The sequence below is a fragment of the Podarcis vaucheri genome (genome assembly GCF_965113315.1).
Source record: "Podarcis vaucheri genome assembly, chromosome: 6".
Taxonomy (NCBI): Eukaryota; Metazoa; Chordata; class Lepidosauria; order Squamata; family Lacertidae; genus Podarcis; species Podarcis vaucheri.
In genome coordinates, this window is record NC_138764.1 from 16,299,487 (window position 1) to 16,322,813 (window position 23,327).

Genomic DNA, 23,327 nt, shown 5'->3' on the forward strand with positions numbered 1-23,327 from the left:
ATTTAAGTTGGAAGCATGTGGGAGTTAAGTTGTTGTCTCGGCAGTTGCGTAGGAACAGGAGATCACATAAGATGGTGGCTCTTCGGATTTCTAGTTTCTCGTAGGTTCTTGTCAGCTGGAAGGTTTCCTCCCCGTAGAGGTGAGATATTTGCTTTCGTAGATTTTCACGGGTACAGGAATGCAGGTTTTGGTGTCTTCGGGTGTCTTCCCGTGTAAGAGTCGGGGTGTCTGTGCGACGTTTCGACGAGGTCTCACTCGTCATCTTCAGGCTGGTGCTTTCGGCTTCTTGTTACTGGAACAGAGCAGAGTCTGGTGTTTGAGTTCCTATAAATACTGTTGAGGGGTGTGGTGTATAGCCTCCAACGTTCTGGGCAGAGAGGAAGTTCCTAGATTAGTGTGCCTTTTCTTCTTTTGTTCCTTAATTACTTGAGGGATATCTTGGGTGATTTCATGAGTGATATTCTGAATATCACTGGGTGGGTCATTAAGTGTAGATTAGTTGCTAAAGCTTTCGTGTCTTGACCTCTTGAGCTTGTGAAGAGTTTTTCTGAGAAGATGGCTGTGCTGCATTTAGTTGTGCTCTGGCTTGGCTTCGTGTATAGGGGCGAGCTATGGTTTTGTGCCTTGTGCCAGCCAGATCTGTGTAGGGATTGCAGGGGGGTGCAGCATCCGGAGGTGCCACTATAGTTTGGCTACTGGATGGAGTCTGTAATATGTCTGTGGAGAGGGTCTGGGTTTGGGTCTGGTGTGGTTGATTGGTGACGGCGTTCTGTGTGCCTCTGGTTCTGGTGTCGGTTTTTGTGGGGAGGGCTAATTTCCAGATGTCTGGCAGGCGGGACGTGTCGTCACGCTTGTTCATGTTGTGAGGGTGTTTCTCTATCTCGATGGCTTCCATGATTATTCTCTTGTGGTGATGTTCCATGTTAAAGAGCAATTTGGAATCTGCAAAATTAATTTCGTGTCCTGTTTCTTTCATGTGTTGGAAAAGAGAGGAAGTTTTTTCTTCTTTTTTGACGGCATTCTTGTGTTCTGCGATACGTGCATTTATTCGTCTGTTTGTTTGTCCAATGTACGTGGCTGGGCAGACTTTGCAGGGTATTTCATAGACCCCTTGGTTTTCCAGCTGGATTTTGTCTTTTGGGTTTCTGAGGATATTGGCTATTTTTTGGTTGGTGCAGAAGGCTGTTTTGATATTGTGTTTATGGAGGATTTTGCTGATTTTGTCTGTAGTGCCCTTGATATAAGGAAGGAGGGCCATGCCATTGTTTTCTTCTGTGTCTTGGTTTTTGGGGGGTGTTTCTTTTTGGATTAGCTTCGTAACCCTGTTTTTCTGGTATCCATTGGCGATTAACACATTTGAGAGATTCTGTAACTCAGTTGTCAAGTGGTCTTTGTCAGCCAGGCGTTTGGTTCTGGAGATGAGAGTCTTGGCTACGGAGTTTATTTGTGCAGGGTGGTGGTGTGATTGTGCATGTAAGTAGCGGTTGGTGTGTGTTTTTTTCCGGTAGATAGTGTGTCCTAGGGAGCCATCAGGTTTTTTGTAGATTAGGACGTCAAGAAAGGGGAGTTGGTTGTTGTCTTCTATTTCCATAGTGAATTGTATTTTGGGGTGTAGGCTGTTGAGATGTGTGAGGAAGCTATCTAGTTTTTCTTTCCCGTGTGGCCAAATTACAAAGGTGTCGTCAACATATCTGAGCCAAAGTTTGGGTTTGTGTTCTGACTTGTCTAAAGCATTGGTTTCAAAGTGTTCCATGTACAAATTTGCGATGACCGGTGAGAGGGGTGATCCCATAGGTGCTCCTTCTATCTGTTTGTATCTTTGTCCATTGTGGATGAAGTACGTGTTGGTTAGGCAGTGGTTGGTCAGGTCCAGGATGTATTTGGGGGGGTTGTATTTGTTTTGAATGGCTGTCAAGGCTTCATTAATGGGCACTTGAGTGAAGAGAGATACAACATCGAAGCTCACAAGTAGGTCATCGGGATGTAGGTATTGTTTCTTTATTGTTTCTATGAACTGGAAGGAGTTAGTAACGTGTGAAGCGATGGATTCTGCATAGGGCTGAAGTTGCTTAGCCAGAAATTTAGCGAGATTTTGTAGAGGTGAGCCTATGGAGCTGACTATTGGTCTGAGTGGTGTTCCTTCTTTGTGTATCTTGGGGAGACCGTAGAGTTTGGGGCATCTGGATGATTTTTCTCTGGGGATGATTCTTAGCTGGATTTCTTCACTGATAGGAGAGGCTTTTATTTTGGATTTGGTGGTTTTTTCCAGATAGGTGGTGGGATCTGTTTTTATAGGTTGGTAGGTAGGGTCTTGGAGTAGATTTGATAGTTTTGCTTGGTAGTCCGATGTGTTCATCACAACAGTGGCGTTGCCTTTGTCTGCTGGGAGAATGATTATGTTGTTGTCTTTCCTCAGGTTGGTGAGTGCTTTCTGTTCTTCTTTGTGTAAATTGCTTCTGGGTGGTTTGCTGGAGCAGAGGATGTTGGTGACTTCAAGTCTGATTTTATTGGCTTCATCTGGGTCGATTTTGGTCAGGCTAGCTTCGACTCCGCATATGATGTTTTCCGTGGGGATGCGTCTCGGGGCGACTGCAAAGTTGAAACCTTTGGAGAGTACTTTGGTTTCAGTTGGGGTGAGGATCCTGTTTGATATGTTATGTACTGTTTGTTTCATGGGTTGTTGTGGAGGGTGGCTGGGCTTCTGGCGTTTCTCTAGTTTGTAGAGTTTGTTGGTGTGTCTGTCTGTCTTATGTGAGGTCTCAGTTTCAGCTCTCCAGACGGCTAGTTGTTTGCATTTGTCCCAGAGTGCAGGGTGGATTTTGTTACATAGTTTGAGGTGAAGAGTGAGCAGATCTTTGTTGGTTTGGTTTAGTAGGTATCTTTTCTTATGTATTTCGTTTCTGATTAGGGATAGTTCAGTTCGTTTCAGGATCCTTTCGGTAGCTGGGGTTTTAGAGTGGAATTTAAGTTGGAAGCATGTTGGAAGCATGTGGGAGTTAAGTAGATAGACACACTATCTACCGGAAAAAAACACACACCAACCGCTACTTACATGCACAATCACACCACCACCCTGCACAAATAAACTCCGTAGCCAAGACTCTCATCTCCAGAACCAAACGCCTGGCTGACAAAGACCACTTGACAACTGAGTTACAGAATCTCTCAAATGTGTTAATCGCCAATGGATACCAGAAAAACAGGGTTACGAAGCTAATCCAAAAAGAAACACCCCCCAAAAACCAAGACACAGAAGAAAACAATGGCATGGCCCTCCTTCCTTATATCAAGGGCACTACAGACAAAATCAGCAAAATCCTCCATAAACACAATATCAAAACAGCCTTCTGCACCAACCAAAAAATAGCCAATATCCTCAGAAACCCAAAAGACAAAATCCAGCTGGAAAACCAAGGGGTCTATGAAATACCCTGCAAAGTCTGCCCAGCCACGTACATTGGACAAACAAACAGACGAATAAATGCACGTATCGCAGAACACAAGAATGCCGTCAAAAAAGAAGAAAAAACTTCCTCTCTTTTCCAACACATGAAAGAAACAGGACACGAAATTAATTTTGCAGATTCCAAATTGCTCTTTAACATGGAACATCACCACAAGAGAATAATCATGGAAGCCATCGAGATAGAGAAACACCCTCACAACATGAACAAGCGTGACGACACGTCCCGCCTGCCAGACATCTGGAAATTAGCCCTCCCCACAAAAACCGACACCAGAACCAGAGGCACACAGAACGCCGTCACCAATCAACCACACCAGACCCAAACCCAGACCCTCTCCACAGACATATTACAGACTCCATCCAGTAGCCAAACTATAGTGGCACCTCCGGATGCTGCACCCCCCTGCAATCCCTACACAGATCTGGCTGGCACAAGGCACAAAACCATAGCTCGCCCCTATACACGAAGCCAAGCCAGAGCACAACTAAATGCAGCACAGCCATCTTCTCAGAAAAACTCTTCACAAGCTCAAGAGGTCAAGACACGAAAGCTTTAGCAACTAATCTACACTTAATGACCCACCCAGTGATATTCAGAATATCACTCATGAAATCACCCAAGATATCCCTCAAGTAATTAAGGAACAAAAGAAGAAAAGGCACACTAATCTAGGAACTTCCTCTCTGCCCAGAACGTTGGAGGCTATACACCACACCCCTCAACAGTATTTATAGGAACTCAAACACCAGACTCTGCTCTGTTCCAGTAACAAGAAGCCGAAAGCACCAGCCTGAAGATGACGAGTGAGACCTCGTCGAAACGTCGCACAGACACCCCGACTCTTACACGGGAAGACACCCGAAGACACCAAAACCTGCATTCCTGTACCCGTGAAAATCTACGAAAGCAAATATCTCACCTCTACGGGGAGGAAACCTTCCAGCTGACAAGAACCTACGAGAAACTAGAAATCCGAAGAGCCACCATCTTATGTGATCTCCTGTTCCTACGCAACTGCCGAGACAACAACTTAACTCCCACATGCTTCCAACTTAAATTCCACTCTAAAACCCCAGCTACCGAAAGGATCCTGAAACGAACTGAACTATCCCTAATCAGAAACGAAATACATAAGAAAAGATACCTACTAAACCAAACCAACAAAGATCTGCTCACTCTTCACCTCAAACTATGTAACAAAATCCACCCTGCACTCTGGGACAAATGCAAACAACTAGCCGTCTGGAGAGCTGAAACTGAGACCTCACATAAGACAGACAGACACACCAACAAACTCTACAAACTAGAGAAACGCCAGAAGCCCAGCCACCCTCCACAACAACCCATGAAACAAACAGTACATAACATATCAAACAGGATCCTCACCCCAACTGAAACCAAAGTACTCTCCAAAGGTTTCAACTTTGCAGTCGCCCCGAGACGCATCCCCACGGAAAACATCATATGCGGAGTCGAAGCTAGCCTGACCAAAATCGACCCAGATGAAGCCAATAAAATCAGACTTGAAGTCACCAACATCCTCTGCTCCAGCAAACCACCCAGAAGCAATTTACACAAAGAAGAACAGAAAGCACTCACCAACCTGAGGAAAGACAACAACATAATCATTCTCCCAGCAGACAAAGGCAACGCCACTGTTGTGATGAACACATCGGACTACCAAGCAAAACTATCAAATCTACTCCAAGACCCTACCTACCAACCTATAAAAACAGATCCCACCACCTATCTGGAAAAAACCACCAAATCCAAAATAAAAGCCTCTCCTATCAGTGAAGAAATCCAGCTAAGAATCATCCCCAGAGAAAAATCATCCAGATGCCCCAAACTCTACGGTCTCCCCAAGATACACAAAGAAGGAACACCACTCAGACCAATAGTCAGCTCCATAGGCTCACCTCTACAAAATCTCGCTAAATTTCTGGCTAAGCAACTTCAGCCCTATGCAGAATCCATCGCTTCACACGTTACTAACTCCTTCCAGTTCATAGAAACAATAAAGAAACAATACCTACATCCCGATGACCTACTTGTGAGCTTCGATGTTGTATCTCTCTTCACTCAAGTGCCCATTAATGAAGCCTTGACAGCCATTCAAAACAAATACAACCCCCCCAAATACATCCTGGACCTGACCAACCACTGCCTAACCAACACGTACTTCATCCACAATGGACAAAGATACAAACAGATAGAAGGAGCACCTATGGGATCACCCCTCTCACCGGTCATCGCAAATTTGTACATGGAACACTTTGAAACCAATGCTTTAGACAAGTCAGAACACAAACCCAAACTTTGGCTCAGATATGTTGACGACACCTTTGTAATTTGGCCACACGGGAAAGAAAAACTAGATAGCTTCCTCACACATCTCAACAGCCTACACCCCAAAATACAATTCACTATGGAAATAGAAGACAACAACCAACTCCCCTTTCTTGACGTCCTAATCTACAAAAAACCTGATGGCTCCCTAGGACACACTATCTACCGGAAAAAAACACACACCAACCGCTACTTACATGCACAATCACACCACCACCCTGCACAAATAAACTCCGTAGCCAAGACTCTCATCTCCAGAACCAAACGCCTGGCTGACAAAGACCACTTGACAACTGAGTTACAGAATCTCTCAAATGTGTTAATCGCCAATGGATACCAGAAAAACAGGGTTACGAAGCTAATCCAAAAAGAAACACCCCCCAAAAACCAAGACACAGAAGAAAACAATGGCATGGCCCTCCTTCCTTATATCAAGGGCACTACAGACAAAATCAGCAAAATCCTCCATAAACACAATATCAAAACAGCCTTCTGCACCAACCAAAAAATAGCCAATATCCTCAGAAACCCAAAAGACAAAATCCAGCTGGAAAACCAAGGGGTCTATGAAATACCCTGCAAAGTCTGCCCAGCCACGTACATTGGACAAACAAACAGACGAATAAATGCACGTATCGCAGAACACAAGAATGCCGTCAAAAAAGAAGAAAAAACTTCCTCTCTTTTCCAACACATGAAAGAAACAGGACACGAAATTAATTTTGCAGATTCCAAATTGCTCTTTAACATGGAACATCACCACAAGAGAATAATCATGGAAGCCATCGAGATAGAGAAACACCCTCACAACATGAACAAGCGTGACGACACGTCCCGCCTGCCAGACATCTGGAAATTAGCCCTCCCCACAAAAACCGACACCAGAACCAGAGGCACACAGAACGCCGTCACCAATCAACCACACCAGACCCAAACCCAGACCCTCTCCACAGACATATTACAGACTCCATCCAGTAGCCAAACTATAGTGGCACCTCCGGATGCTGCACCCCCCTGCAATCCCTACACAGATCTGGCTGGCACAAGGCACAAAACCATAGCTCGCCCCTATACACGAAGCCAAGCCAGAGCACAACTAAATGCAGCACAGCCATCTTCTCAGAAAAACTCTTCACAAGCTCAAGAGGTCAAGACACGAAAGCTTTAGCAACTAATCTACACTTAATGACCCACCCAGTGATATTCAGAATATCACTCATGAAATCACCCAAGATATCCCTCAAGTAATTAAGGAACAAAAGAAGAAAAGGCACACTAATCTAGGAACTTCCTCTCTGCCCAGAACGTTGGAGGCTATACACCACACCCCTCAACAGTATTTATAGGAACTCAAACACCAGACTCTGCTCTGTTCCAGTAACAAGAAGCCGAAAGCACCAGCCTGAAGATGACGAGTGAGACCTCGTCGAAACGTCGCACAGACACCCCGACTCTTACACGGGAAGACACCCGAAGACACCAAAACCTGCATATATATATATATATATATATATATATGCAGGTTTTGGTGTCTTCGGGTGTCTTCCCGTGTAAGAGTCGGGGTGTCTGTGCGACGTTTCGACGAGGTCTCACTCGTCATCTTCAGGCTGGTGCTTTCGGCTTCTTGTTACTGGAACAGAGCAGAATCTGGTGTTTGAGTTCCTATAAATACTGTTGAGGGGTGTGGTGTATAGCTTCCAACGTTCTGGGCAGAGAGGAAGTTCCTAGATTAGTGTGCCTCTTCTTCTTTTGTTCCTTAATTACTTGAGGGATATCTTGAGTGATTTCATGAGTGATATTCTGAATACCACTGGGTGGGTCATTAAGTGTAGATTAGTTGCTAAAGCTTTTGTGTCTTGACCTCTTGAGCTTGTGAAGAGTTTTTCTGAGAAGATGGCTGTGCTGCATTTAGTTGTGCTCTGGCTTGGCTTCGTGTATAGGGGCGAGCTGTGGTTTTGTGCCTTGTGCCAGCCAGATCTGTGTAGGGATTGCAGGGGGGTGCAGCATCCGGAGGTGCCACTATAGTTTGGCTACTGGATGGAGTCTGTAATATGTCTGTGGAGAGGGTCTGGGTTTGGGTCTGGTGTGGTTGATTGGTGACGGCGTTCTGTATGCCTCTGGTTCTGGTGTCGGTTTTTGTGGGGAGGGCTAATTTCCAGATGTCTGGCAGGCGGGACGTGTCGTCACGCTTGTTCATGTTGTGAGGGTGTTTCTCTATCTCGATGGCTTCCATGATTATTCTCTTGTGGTGATGTTCCATGTTAAAGAGCAATTTGGAATCTGCAAAATTAATTTCGTGTCCTGTTTCTTTCATGTGTTGGAAAAGAGAGGAAGTTTTTTCTTCTTTTTTTCCAAAAGACAAAATCCAGCTGGAAAACCAAGGGGTCTATGAAATACCCTGCAAAGTCTGCCCAGCCACGTACATTGGACAAACAAACAGACGAATAAATGCACGTATCGCAGAACACAAGAATGCCGTCAAAAAAGAAGAAAAAACTTCCTCTCTTTTCCAACACATGAAAGAAACAGGACACGAAATTAATTTTGCAGATTCCAAATTGCTCTTTAACATGGAACATCACCACAAGAGAATAATCATGGAAGCCATCGAGATAGAGAAACACCCTCACAACATGAACAAGCGTGACGACACGTCCCGCCTGCCAGACATCTGGAAATTAGCCCTCCCCACAAAAACCGACACCAGAACCAGAGGCATACAGAACGCCGTCACCAATCAACCACACCAGACCCAAACCCAGACCCTCTCCACAGACATATTACAGACTCCATCCAGTAGCCAAACTATAGTGGCACCTCCGGATGCTGCACCCCCCTGCAATCCCTACACAGATCTGGCTGGCACAAGGCACAAAACCACAGCTCGCCCCTATACACGAAGCCAAGCCAGAGCACAACTAAATGCAGCACAGCCATCTTCTCAGAAAAACTCTTCACAAGCTCAAGAGGTCAAGACACAAAAGCTTTAGCAACTAATCTACACTTAATGACCCACCCAGTGGTATTCAGAATATCACTCATGAAATCACTCAAGATATCCCTCAAGTAATTAAGGAACAAAAGAAGAAGAGGCACACTAATCTAGGAACTTCCTCTCTGCCCAGAACGTTGGAGGCTATACACCACACCCCTCAACAGTATTTATAGGAACTCAAACACCAGATTCTGCTCTGTTCCAGTAACAAGAAGCCGAAAGCACCAGCCTGAAGATGACGAGTGAGACCTCGTCGAAACGTCGCACAGACACCCCGACTCTTACACGGGAAGACACCCGAAGACACCAAAACCTGCATTCCTGTACCCGTGAAAATCTACGAAAGCAAATATATATATATATATATATATATATATATATATATATATATATAGTGTGTGTGTGTGTGTGTTTTAACATATCATTTTCAACAATTATAAAACATACTTTTATATCTTATATTATTATTTTTTACTTCTGTCAATCACATCTGAATATTTTCCAATCTTTTCCACTAAGTTTACATTTCTTACTTTCACTATTACTTTTAAGTCTCATAACTAGCGTCTCTCTTCTTCATCTTCTTTGCAATATTTCATATATTCCTCCTTACAAAACTTCTTGTAGTCCTACTAGCGTAATTTGTTGATTACAGTTGCTCTTCAAACAGTTCGTGTATTTATTCCAATCTTCTGTGAATGGTCTCACAGGTTTCAAATCCTTCCTGTCATCTTATCTAATTCTGCGTAGTCCATTAATTTTGTCTGCCATTCTTCTTTTGTCAGTAATTCTTCTTGCTTCCATTTCTGGTCCAACAATACTCTTGCCGCTGTTGTTGCATATAAAAACAGCATCCTTTTCTAAGGGTTCACAGACCGACCATGTAATTATGCCATGTCTTTAAGTGCATGTGTCCAAAGGACCACATTGTCCAGTCTCTTTGACCTCAAGGACAAATTCTCCCCTGGAGGTTTTTCAGCAGAGGTTGGGTGGCCATCTGTCATGGATGCTTTAGCTGAAATTCCTGCATTTCAGGGGGTTGGACTAGATGACCCTTGGGTCCCCTCCAATTCTACGATTCTATGAAATTGCTTCAACTCCAGCCAATGCCCACCCTCCTCTACCCTGTTCAATTGCATCTTTTCCATTTTTGTTGTTGTTTTTGGATTAGTCAATAACCTTAAGGGAAGACAAAGTCATGAACTCCCCATATTCTTATAGTTAATCCCTTGCTTACAGTTACCAGACTGGGATCTGATCTACGGACAGGTGGATCTTAAGCATCAGAAGCCCTCAGGGTGAAAAGCAGCTCAATTGTCTTCAGCGCATATAAGGAGATTATTTCAGTCTGGGCCGCAATCAAATGGACAGAACAATTCATTCCACCAAGGGGGACTAAATTGCTTCACACAAATGTCATTTAATAACAGCTTCCTTGAGATGCCTAGAACAACAGCAGTTCCTTCCAGTGGAACTAAAGCAAAAATGCTATTATCACAATATATCCATCTGCGAATGTATCTAGAAGGGATCTTGAAAGGAAAGAAGTGCAGTAAGGGGTGGAGGGAAAATCCTCTGTCTCTGCTCTCTACTCCATAGGTTATATTCTGTCTGGATAAAGTTGGGTAAATGTAATCCTAAATGGCCGAGAAAAGCAATCACAAACCTAGACAGCATCTTAAAAAGCAGAGACATCACCTTGCCAACAAAGGTCCGTATAGTTAAAGCTATGGTTATCCCAGTAGTGATGTATGGAAGTGAGAGCTGGACCATAAAGAAGGCTGATCGCCGAAGAATTGATGCTTTTGAATTATGGTGCTGGAGGAGACTCTTGAGAGTCCCATGGTCTGCAAGAAGATCAAACTGATCCATTCTGAAGGAAATCAGCCCTGAGTGCTCACTGGAAGGACAAATCAGGAAGCTGAGGCTCCAATACTTTGGCCACCTCATGAGAAGAGAAGACTCCCTGGAAAAGACCCTAATGTTGGGAAAGATGGAGGGCACAAGGAGAAGGGGACAACAGAGGACGAGATGGTTGGACAGTGTTCTTGAAGCTACCAGGATGAGTTTGACCAAACTGCGGGAGGCAGTGGAAGACAGGAGTGCCTGGTGTGCTCTGGTCCATGGGGTCACGAAGAGTCGGACACGACTAAACGACAACAAATCACTTGCCGGAACTGAAGACGCTGAGATGGCCACCAGATGCTCTTGGGAAATTTGCATTCGTATTCAGAAGAAGGAGAATGAGTTGGGTGGCCGTGGGAAGCCACAACCCTGAGACTCAGGAAGGAGGAGCCACAGGTCCGTCCTTCCCAGTTTGGTGACTGTTTCAGGTGGTAAAAGCAGAGGGGCAGCCACTGTCCCTCCCAATGGAGATAACAGCTCAGACTTGTAGAAATGTGTTATGGAGGTGGTTGCTCATCCTGGCTCCCTTCCAGTGGACCACTCACCCTCTGCTGAACCGATTGCTTCCTTGGAAGATAGATAGATAGATAGATAGATAGATAGTTTATTACGGCCATAGGCCCATATGCAATACATCATACAGCAACACAGGTATAACAAGATAAAATTAATAAACTAAATTACGTTTAAATCAAGTACACCTCAAACCGTAAGTTTCTAAATTCCATTAAAATAAGAACAATATAGCGCTTAAAATATCAAATTGTCAGTATAAATTATTATTATTTAGGCAAAATCAATAATCATAGAGTAATGCATTTTTCCTTTTATAGGCTAATACTGTTATCAGAAATCTGGCAACAGAAAGGGACCTACTCGGATCAGAATCTTGCAATAAATGAATTAGCTGTGTTTCCAAGGAGTCACCTGAGATTTCCAATAATAAAGGGGATAAAAATCTGATCCGACAAACTGAATGTAGTGAACAACAGAATAGTATATGATGTAAAGATTCTATAGATCTATTATCGCATACACACACCGCTGAGATCCGACCATTGGAAAATCTATTATTCAAGACATTGGAAGGAAAGGCATTAAATCTTGCCTTAATAAAGGCATATCTGTGGGCCACTATAAACAAAGAGGTCAAATAAGATGGTATCTGCTGTGAGGGCACTATGCCAAGATTTAATGGTGAGCAAGTGCCACTACCCGAAATGGTGTTTTGTTGTAGGTCAATCTCCTCAAGTTTTTGAGTCTTCCTTGGAAGCAGCAACTTGGTGGTAGACCACTGCTGGTGAAACTTCTGTTTGGAGGGTCTTCAGGTGGACCTTAAGAATCAGAAGCCCATCTTCTCTCATGTTTATGGCAGAATTGCTCTACCAACCAACTGCATGTTGTGGTTGGCGAGCTGCTCATCTACATAACCAGCATTTTCCAGAGAAATACTTGCCCTAAAAGACCTATTTCATTTCAAACGTGTGGTGTTCGCATGCCTCCCTCGCCTCCCCTCTTCATCACGCAATGAAAATTGACATGCTCTGGGAAGGTATAGCTATGGTTACGGCAGGAGGAAGATGTTCTCCAGATGTTCAAAGGAAAACAGCTCGGATGCACACGCATTCCTGAGGCCATCTGAGTCACTGGCCTGGGCCCATTCCCATTTGCAGGAGGCACGGAGGCCACAGTTTGCTTTATCTGGAATTCCCAGGGTCATAGAGAATGGCTTGCCACAGAAGCGTCTGTTCCTTTAACAGCTGTATGACAGGCAGAAATGCAACACGTACAGTTTATTAGCATTGAGAGCCAGTGTGGTGTAGTGGTTAAGAGTGGTAGTCACTTAATCTGGGTAACCGGGTTCGCGTCTCCGCTCCTCCACATGCAGCTGCTGGATGACCTTGGGCCAGTCACACTTCTTTGAAGTCTCTCAGCCCCACTCACCTCACAGAGTGTTTGTTGTGGGGGAGGAAGGGAAAGGAGAATGTTAGCCGCTTTGAGACTCCTCAGGGTAGTGATAAAGCGGGATATCAAATCCAAACTCTTCTTAAGATGCTGTGAGAGGAAACGCCAGATGCAAATAGTTCCTGCCCAACATGAACCTTTTGAAAGGCATACAGCCCTTGTAAGAGGAAAATACGGCACTCTCTCTTTTTTAAATAATACTTTGATTAGTTTTCAATCACAGTCCAATAATAGTTTCATTATAACATTGCCAAATTAGGGACATGGGTGGTCCTGTGGTCTAAACCACAGAGCCTAGGGCTTGCCGATCGGAAGGTCGGCGGTTTGAATCCCCGGGACAAGGTGAGCTCCCATTGCTCTGTCCCAGCTCCTGCCAACCTAGCAGTTCGAAAGCACATCAGTGCAAGTAGATAAATAGGTACCGCTCTGGCGGGAAGGCAAATGGCGTTTCCGGGCGCGGTTCTGGTTTCGCCAGAAGTGGCTTAGTCATGCTGGCCACATGACCCGGAAAACTGTGGACAAACGTTGGTTCCCTCGGCCAGTAAAATGAGATGAGCGCCGCAACTGCAGAGTCATTTGCGACTGGACTTAACTGTCAGGGGTCCTTTATCTTTTTATGCTGATCCCTAATTTCATAGCAGTTGCTGTTGTGGCTGTTCTCACGAGTGATTTGAAAGAGCATCTTCAAAGTGTCTCAGTAGCCCTCAGTCAAAGCTTTGTGACCAGGCGGTTTGGCTGCCTGCTGAACCAAATCCCAGCCCGGTGCCTCAGTAAGAGCTGTTTCCTGGTATGTGGTTAGAGGTGTTTTGAATGGCAAAATGTACAGAATGTACAAAGAGTATATACAGGGCACAAAACTTTTTCATTTCTTAAAAGACCACGTTGGCCCAAACCATCATTCCTCATTCTACAATGTGGTTTTCTCCATGTGCAACCTCTGAGCACAATTTAAAATCGATTCAGTTTTATAAGTCTTTAAAAAATATAAGAAGCTCCTTCCGAGAGGCTATATTCAAACCCCAAGTTGGAAAATCTTCACATTGGGATGAATTTAATTCCCGCCCCCATCTATAATAATCATAAACCGGCACAGTCCTAGAAACATTAAGGTAAAGGGACCCCTGACCATTAGGTCCAGTCATGGCTGACTCTGGGGTTGCGGAGCTCATCTCGCTTTATTGGCTGGGGGAGCTGGCATACAGCTTCCGGGTCATGTGGCCAGCATGACTAAGCCGCTTCTGGCGAACCAGAGCAGCGCACAGAAACGCCGTTTACCTTCCCACCGGAGTGGTACCTATTTATCTACTTGCACTTTGATGTGCTTTCGAACTGCTAGGTTGGCAGGAGCTGGGACTGAGCAACGGGAGCTCACCCCGTTGTGGGAAGTCGAACTGCCGGCCTTCTGATCAGCAAGTCCTAGGCTCTGTGCTTTAACCCACAACGCCACCTGCATCCCTAATCTAGAAACATTAGCTGTTGTTTATTAAAAATTCATCTGCCTTGTCTTTGCTGATGATTGATACACAAGACACAGTGGCGTAGCGTGGGTTCTCAGCACCCGGGGCAAGGCAAGTAATTTGCGCCCCCTAACCCGGGGCAAGGCAAGTAATTTGCGCCCCCTAACACGAAGGCTGGCGCGGGGAGAAGGTCTCTACGCCCCACCGCCAGGCTTCGGAGCAGCCATCCGAAGGCTGGCGGCGGGAGGAGGTCTCTCCGCCCCACTGCCAGCCTTCAGAGGAGGTCCGAGGACAGTGGGGTTCCTGCTTCCTCGAGGAGGGCCGGCCAAACGCGCCCCCCAAATGTTGCGCCCGGTGCGGCCGGCACCCCTGGCACCCCCCACGCTACGCCACTGACAAGACAGAGGGTGTTAAGCAAAGAGAATGTGTCTTTTTACCTGTTTCGTAAACAAATGTTAGTGTTGGAAGGGTTAATAAGTAATAATTTGAAGGTTAAAGAAGGTGCTATGCTAAGTGTCACTTTTTTCTTTTTGTATCTTCACATCCTAGACATGTGCACTTAAAATAGCAGAGGATTGCAGGCAGAAACCAATTTATATGAAGCGTTTAATGACCTGCTGAAGGAAACCAGTTGCCAGCTGACTAATACTATTTACCATTGCAGTGTTTTTTTTTTTAATGCTCCCGTTAAGTGGCATGTGGAACATATCATGGTTTTGGTAAAGTCAATCAATCAATTAATTGTATTTAATAGCTACCTCATAATATAGATTCTTTAGATGATGTGCAATAAGTTTAATGACGACAACTTTTAAGATATGACAGCAATACAAATTCACACTAAAAGCCAAACCAGCATGAAAAAATAAAACTGTGAAAGAAAGCGTTGAGTCCCTCGTTGCGGGTATCTGGATCCCTGGATGTTTGTGTGGATGCCTGATTATCATCTTCCAAAGCAACTACTCTATTCTGAACTTAAAAATGGAAAGCGTAATGCTGGTGGTCAACAAAAGAGGTTCAAAGACTCTCTCAAGGCAAATCTTAAAAAATGTAGTATAAACACTGACAGCTGGAAACACTGGCCTGCGAGTGCCCTAATTGGAGAACAGCCTTTACCAAAGGTGTCATGGGCTTTGAAGATGCTTGAACTCAGGACAAAAGGGAGAAATGTGCTAAGAGGAAGGCATGCTTGGCAAATCCACACTGTGATCAACTCCCGCCCAGAAACCTATGTCCCCACTGTGGAAGGACATGTGGATCCAGAATTGGCCTCCACAGTCACTTATGGACTCATTGTTAAAACCGTGTTTATGGAAGACAGTCTTACTTGGCTACAAGGGATCACCAAAGAAGAAGAAAGAAGAAGAAGCAAATCAAAACCCAGCTATCCTTCAAAATCTGCTCTTCACTGAATTTTGCAATGCAATTTTCCAGCCAACCAACGTTTACAAAAATAAATGTATTTGGGGAAAGCTTGTATAAAAATTAATACATTCATGAAAATAATGCATGCAAATGCATTATACAGTGGTACCTCGGGTTCAGTGGCGTAGCGTGGGGGGTGCAGGGGGGGCCGGCCGCACCGGGCGCAACATCGGGGGGGAGTGCGCTCGCACTCGCTGCTCTCTGCCCCTACTAAAATCCACGGGTTAGGGGGCGCAAATTACTTGCCTTGCCTCGGGTGCTGACAACCCACGCTACGCCACTGCTCGGGTTACAGATGCTTCAGCTTACAGGTGCTTCAGGTTACAGACTCCACTAGCCCAGAAATAGTACCTTGGGTTAAGAACTTTGCTTCAGGATGAGAACAGAAATCGTGCGGTGGCAGCGCAGCGGGAGGCCCCATTAGCTCAAGTGGTGCCTCAGGGTAAGAACAGTTTCAGGTTAAGAACGGACCTCCAGAACGAATTAAGTTCATAACCAGAGGTACCACTGTACCACACTTTGAATACTCGTTGACCTGAGGAACTGGCCTGACTGCTGTATGTGTTCCTCAGGTGCCTCAAGCCTTGGGTGATGGTTAGACTGGCAGCAGATACCATCACCTCGCCAACATCTGGAAAGATCAGCTGTCTAGCCCTTGCTTCTGCTGCTATGTCCACAAGCCAGGTAAATGTTCTCCCCCATACCTGAGGGAACCATTACTGTCTTACAATTACTAAGAAACAGTGGTGTAGCGTGGGGGGTGCAGGGGGGGCCGGCCGCACTGGGCGCAACATCTGGGGGTTAGGGTTAGGGTGCGCAAATCCACGGGTTAGGGTGCGCAAATTACTTGCCTTGCCCCGGGTGCTGACAACCCACGCTACACCACTGCTAAGAAAGGAGTATATCTGCAGTTTGGGGGACTTACCTAAAAACTTTATTGCCCTCCTGACTGGTTCTGATTAAAATAATAAAGCATGCAATGAAGCAATAAATAAGTAACAACCATACCAACTCCTTAAAAACACCCAAGAAGGCAGAACAACAACACCAACCCATGTCCACCCCCAGATATTCTGCACATGAAAAAAATTCCTTCCCAGCTCTATAAAAGTACAGCCAACAGATGCCTGTGGTAAACCTGACATTGAAGGAGGAAGGGTTGGGTGTTTGACATGCTGGCCCATATCAAGGCCAAGAAATGTGGGGAGAGGCCTTTATAGCCTTATACCCAAGGCTTGCCTGGAAATCTTGCAATGCAAAAGGCTGCATTCCTGGCCCTCCTGAGATCCCCCTCTTGTCTCGCAATGATGAGGAACTCCTGGCCATTGCAATACTAGTCTCAGGAAGGCCACAGTGTGTGGCATCAGGACCATATTTCTCAACTACTGCCTGTGGGATGTAAGAATCAGGTGCGGTCAAACACAACATAAAAAGAGTAGACAGGAAGGTTGTCACAGTCCTCCAGCCAGAACTTCCTGCTTTCCAGGACTGAGACGGAACTTCTTATGTGTAACTTGAGATGAGCGTGGCCTCTCCTGAAGTAGAAAGAACCAGAACCACAGGCTGACGGCCATCTTGTCTCTCTTGTCTCTATCAATGCCATCTTAACGACAGCACTACTAAGATGCACCCTTGGCTCCAGGCCAAGAGAAGAAAAGGGGGGCTTTCTCTATAAGGAGATAGGTAAAGGTAAAGGGACCCCTGAACATTAGGTCCAGTCGTGACTGACTCTGGGGTAGCGGCGCTCATCTCACTTTATTGGCTGAGGGAGCCAGCATATAGCTTCCAGGTCATGTGGCCAGCATGACTAAGCCGCTTCTGGAGAACCAGAGCAGCGCATGGAAACCTTCCCGCCGGAGCGGTACCTATTTATCTACTTGCACTTTGATGTCCTTTCGAACTGCTAGGTTGGCAGGAGCAGGGACCGAGCAACGGAAGCTCACCCCATCGCGGGCATTCGAACCACCGGCCTTCCGATCAGCAAGTCCTAGGCTCTGTGGTTTAACCCACAGCGCCACCCGCGTCCCCATAAGGAGATAGTCACCACATTTAAACTATGTTGTAACCTTTTAAGTCTCGCTTCTGTGAACCTTTGTGTGAACAGATGATTACTTGTGAGTAAACATTTTATACTTTACAGAAGACTGTGTAGCGTCTTATTTTAGAAGGGATTAAACAGGAAAATACCAGGAAATATTTACAGAGACTCTAATGAGTCTGAGCAAGCTATCTGCTGTGCGTGTGTTTAAAAAGGGGAATGTTAACTCTGCTGATTTTGTTGAACTTGTAAAGACAAGTTGGGATAGGATATCTTAGACAATATATCCTCCCTCGCATCCCTACACATTCCCACACTGCCTACTCTCTTCCTGATGGCAAATCGTGTGGTTTGGGGAGTCAATTTCTTGATTCTTTCCAAGTGGGACAGATACAGAGATCTCTCTGAGGCACACACCTTTCCCACCCCTACCGTCCGTCTAGACTCACTGAATTATAGAATTGGTGTGGGAGATTTGCAGTCAAAACATAACTAGCAATCACAATGTTAGCTGATATATGAAATAGGTTAAGACTGTAGAGTTGTATTTCTGAACAGCTGATTCAGACCATAGACATGTAAATGGTAAAGTAGGCTTGGTTAGGTCATGCTCTTAAGAGTTTATCTCCTTCCTCGCTCTCTTCTGTTTGAACCATGTATCTGATCACATGTGTGAGACTGGTGCTCTGAGCTCAGACTCTATGTTTGAGGATACTTCTCTGTATTTTGTACTCAAGAATAATCTACCTGTGTAATTTTTGCTGTAACGTTCAACGATGCATGAATAAGACCTCAGTTTATGTAAGTAAAACATTTAAACTTACTTTATGGTGTAGTCTATTCACTGCTAGAGGGGTACAGATAGTGGAGTCCCACACTGAGCGCATGTGAGGGGATATTTAAAGGCCTAATAAACTATATTTCACACACTTCACAAATGCTGCATAGAGGTATATTTTTAAACTCTACTGGTTTGGATCCTGCCTTCTTGAGCAGCAGCAAACCCTTCAGGTATTTGAAGATGACTATCATGTCACCTCTCAGTCTTCTCTCCTCCAGGTTGAACATCACCAACTCCCTCAATCATTTCTCCTAAGTAAGACTTCTTTTCCAGTCCCTTTATCATATTGTTTGCCATCTGGATGATATATGTTAGATCTGTTTGTGTAAAGAGCAATGGAGAAGGTTTTGTGACAAGGAGACAGAAAGAGGAGAAAGAGAAGAGAATCAAGAGAGAAAACATTTTGAGGTGCTGAGTTTCACTTTGACAATCTGATGTGGGACAGTGGATTTACTCCTTGTAGAAATAAGGATTTCTGTTTGCCTTCCTCTATGCTTTTGCCTGTTTGCCTTCCTCTGTTTGCCTTCTTCTATGCTTTATTTGCATATTTGCAAATAAACCCAGCTATTACTGACATCTGTGTCTCCAGCAATCTCTCACACCAAAGGGAAAACACTGCACCTATAAACATTTCACTGTTCTGGGAAGTTCCACAAGTTCAGGAAGGCAGTAAATGCTTCTGAACATCAGTTGTTGGAAATTTGTTGCATTCAAATTCTGCTTGTGCACTTTCCATAGGCTTCTCTTGACACCTTGAGACAGGATTTTGGACAAGATGGATCACTCACCTGATCCAGCAGAGCTCTTTTTGTGTTTTTAAGGAGGGAGGGTGTTATGTACTGAGCTTGGATCCTAGGACAATAGGCAGGTAGGATCCTGGAATGCAACAACCTGATTGGCCTGCAGGAGCAGACCAATCAGACACCAGGAGGAAGTGAATCAGCTTATTAGGCCAGTAGGATCCTAGAATGCAACAACCGATTGGCCGGCAAGAGCAGACCAATCAGGCTCCAGGAGGGAAGCAGAATCAGCCAATCACATGGGACCCATTGTGTAATTAATGTATATAAAGTCAGAGGTTTTTAGGGGCAATTCAATCACTGTTCCTTTGAGCTGAAATAAAGAGCATGAAATCACTACTCGGCTCTATTTCAGAGGGTGTAGCATTGAGCTTTCTCATTAGGGTGAAATTATCACTAGGAACAATGTAGGTATTTTAGTGATGTGTGGTGACTGTGGCCTATTTACCTAGAGTGCATCCTCTTGTCTTCTTTTTTTGAGAACCCCTCCCGGGCCTGGGTGACATGTTATCTGAAGTCTGCTATGGAGAATGAGACAAGCAAGATAATTCCATTGGGAAATAGGGGAGAATGAAAGGAGGTGGTTGAAGAGTATTCTTCAGCTTTCAAGGTCTTGACAGCTCCACACATGTGTACTCCAGATGTCTGCCCTTTCTTTCTAGCACCTTCTCCTGCAAATAAAGGTCGGCCGTAGAGAAGAATGAGCATGAAAACGGAAGATGCCTGAGTGAAACTCTCAGACTACTTGAAAAATGTGGAGAGTCTTGGCAGAACGCTCAAGGCGAATGAAAACTTGGTGCCTACACTCTGGCTCCATTTACAGAAGCTGGCCAGGCTGTCGGCTGATTCTCACTTCAACACTGGCAAATGGACCAGGGCTCTCCACAGCGCATGAGGGCAGCAAGCTAGCTTAGGAGGCACATGGCAGGTCATGCAGCGCATAAAGCTTTGTCCTGCAATACCTCACCACGGCTCACCACTAACCAGCATCTGCTACCTGAGACAGCCAGTCCCCCTGGCCATTGTGGGCAGATGTCTACCATGCCCCCTATTGGCCAGGATGAGCAATGGCGACATCAGCTAAGAGCATAAAGAGAGAGGGAAATGATTAGGCAAGATAAGTCCTGCAAAGATAAGTCCCGGGCGGCAGGATGTAACCGGGACAAGCCGACAATTCTGAGCATAAAGTGTTACAGTGGTTACATACGCTTCAGGTTACATACGCTTCAGGTTACAGACTCCGCTAACCCAGAAATAGTGCTTCAGGTTAAGAACTTTGCTTCAGGATGAGAACAGAAATCGTGCTCTGGCGGTGCGGCAGCAGCAGGAGGCCCCATTAGCTAAAGTGGTGCTTCAGGTTAAGAACATTTTCAGGTTAAGTACGGACCTCTGGAACAAATTAAGTACTTAACCCGAAGTACCACTGTATAAGAAAAATACCTCTAATTCCCTTATGTGGTATCCAGAGCCCGTACAGAGTCCCTCAGGAGATTTCTATCAGTTGGAGAGAAAGCAGAGGCCAGCCACAGTATATTGAAAGCAAAACAGCTAGTAAACCTGAACTTTATTAAAGGAAATAAACTATTACAACAGGATCCCCACTCACCACGCGCAGGAGGGAGAACACCGAACAATGGTGTGCAAGCCCCTATAAAGGCTTTTGAAACTGCCCACCCTGTAGCCCAAGACTGCTCCTATCAGGAGGGGCACAGTCAGTTTGAATTCCCCCACTGGGGCCCCAGTGAAGCCTCCTCCATCCTGCAATGCCGCCACACGAAAAGGGTGAGCGGGCTTGGCCAATGAATCTTGACCTTCGTGCTCTCACTGATCCATACAATGTGGGATTGGATTCAGACTAAGTCCTTGGACACAACACCACCAAGAGAAAGCTTTGCTATGGAAATGGGAAAACGCTTCCACTACACATTTTCACATCAAAAGTATTTTGCAATGTTTTATTCCTGTGGTATTTGAGCAACACGGCATTTCCATCCAGTCTCCGAGGGAAACAAATGCCCAAATTATTGGCATTTCCTCACAGGACGAAAATATTTCCCCACCCGCTGGGATTCTGGCCTTTAGCGGAGCTATGGATCCTTTTGTCCATGAGTCACTTGGAGATTTGGTGACTCACGGCGGCTGGAGCAGCCACAGGAATGTGCACCCGGCTTTGCAGAACAAACGCCAGAGAGTCGGTCTGAAACGGAGATGTGTTCAAAATCACAGGGGTGCTCACCAAATGCAGGGCTGCAGGGGAAAGGAGAGGAAGAGGAAAGTATTGTATGACTACTGATGTCACAAAGGAAAAGGGTCACAATTTAATCCCACAGTGTCAGCCCATTAGTCCTCACGTTTGTCTCAAAGACTTTGTCAGAGATGAAGATGGGTCATGGTGGAATGACTACGGATGGCACAGTTAAAGCAGATAAAGTCCTTTCCCTTGTTTTGGTCTCAAATCTAGAATAAATGTTGATAATTGCAAAAGGTGAACGCGCATATATAAGTACCGTATTTTTTGCTCTATAAGACTCACTTTTTCTCTCCTAGAAAGTAAGGGGAAATGTGTGTGCGCCTTATGGAGCGAATGCAGGCTGCGCAGCTATCCCAGAAGCCAGAACAGCAAGAGGGATTGCTGCTTTCACTGCGCAGCGATCCCTCTTGCTGTTCTGGCTTCTGAGATTCAGAATATTTTTTTTCTTGTTTTCCTCCTCCAAAAACTCGGTGCGTCTTGTGGTCTGGTGCGTCTTATAGAGCAAAAAATACGGTATATAACCCACATGTCTAAAACAGTACAGGAGAGCAACCCAAAAGCCATCTTAGTTCTTCTAAAGACTCTCAATATTTCCTCTGCCTCCTTAATCCCCATTGCCTGAGAAAACACAGTCAGATAGCAGTCAGGGGGAGTTCCAGAAGGGATTCCTGTCCTGTATCTATGAACCTCCTTGGTACCATTGTTTGCCCAGATGCTCTGCATTGAGGGATGTCTGGTGGGCATCCTAATTGTCCTATCAAATGCTAATGTTCTGTGTAAACTGTGTCTGGAACTAAGTGAAACATGCTAAATCCTCAGGAATATCACACCTCAGCCTGCCTGAGACACAGTAACCCCACCTTATGTGTGATGTAATTTCTGACGGTTTGTAAAGGGGAAGCAAACCCTTCAAAGAGATGTTTCTTCTTGGTTCTGGGTCTCTCATGCCTCCTTGCAAGGAGGGGAGGGAACTCTGCTGCAACAGAAAAACAAAGACCTGCCTTGCTTTCACTGCATCCTGTCTCCATCCATTCATCTCTGACCGAGTGTGGTGTAGTGGTTAAGAGCGGTGGACTCGCGATCTGGTGAACCGGGTTCGATTCCCCGCTCCTCCACATGCAGCTGCTGGGTGACCTTGAGCTAGTCACACTTCTCTGAAGTCTCTCAGCCTCACTCACCTCACAGAGTGTTTGTTGTGGAGGAGGAAGGGAAAGGAGAATGTTAGCCACTTTGAGACTCCTTCGGGTAGTGATAAAGCAGGATATCAAATCCAAACTCCTTCTCTTCTTCTTCTTCTTCTTCTTCTTCTTCTTCTTCTTCTTCTTCTTCTTCTGGGACTCAGTCCCTTGGGGAGCTGGGAAGCAAAAGCCAAACACCCATATTTTCCTATAGTACCCTTTATGTGGTCCATTTTAGGGGGAAAGGAACATTTAGGAGGCTGGCTCCAAGGTAAAAGGTTGCAGGTTCCCTAAACACAGCCTGTCACGCTCTCACTCAGCATGCAGATTATTGCACCTTTCCTGTTCTAAGATGGTTCAGAAGGAGGCAGGCAAGCAAGACAGACCTGGAATCATAGAATTGTATAGCTAGAAGGAACCCTGACGGTCATGTAGTCCAACCCCTTGCAATGCATGAATCTCAACCAAAGCAGCCATCTTGCAAATACGTGGGTTTAAACTTGTGAAGTGCAAAGTACAAGTGCGGCATATCAGATCCAAAGAGCGCATGCTTGTAGAACATCAGTGTTTCGTTATAAGAATTTCTAGGTCTCAAATAAATACACACATATCTAAATATATGAACCACGTGTCTGAAATAGTATGGGAGAGCAATC

General features: G+C 45.2%; 1 long non-coding RNA gene across 1 annotated transcript in view; it reads left to right on the forward strand.

The window, feature by feature from the left end:
* Positions 1–23,327, forward strand: part of LOC309533933 — a 274,946-nt gene that overhangs the window by 179,615 nt on the left and 72,004 nt on the right. The window lies entirely within an intron of this gene.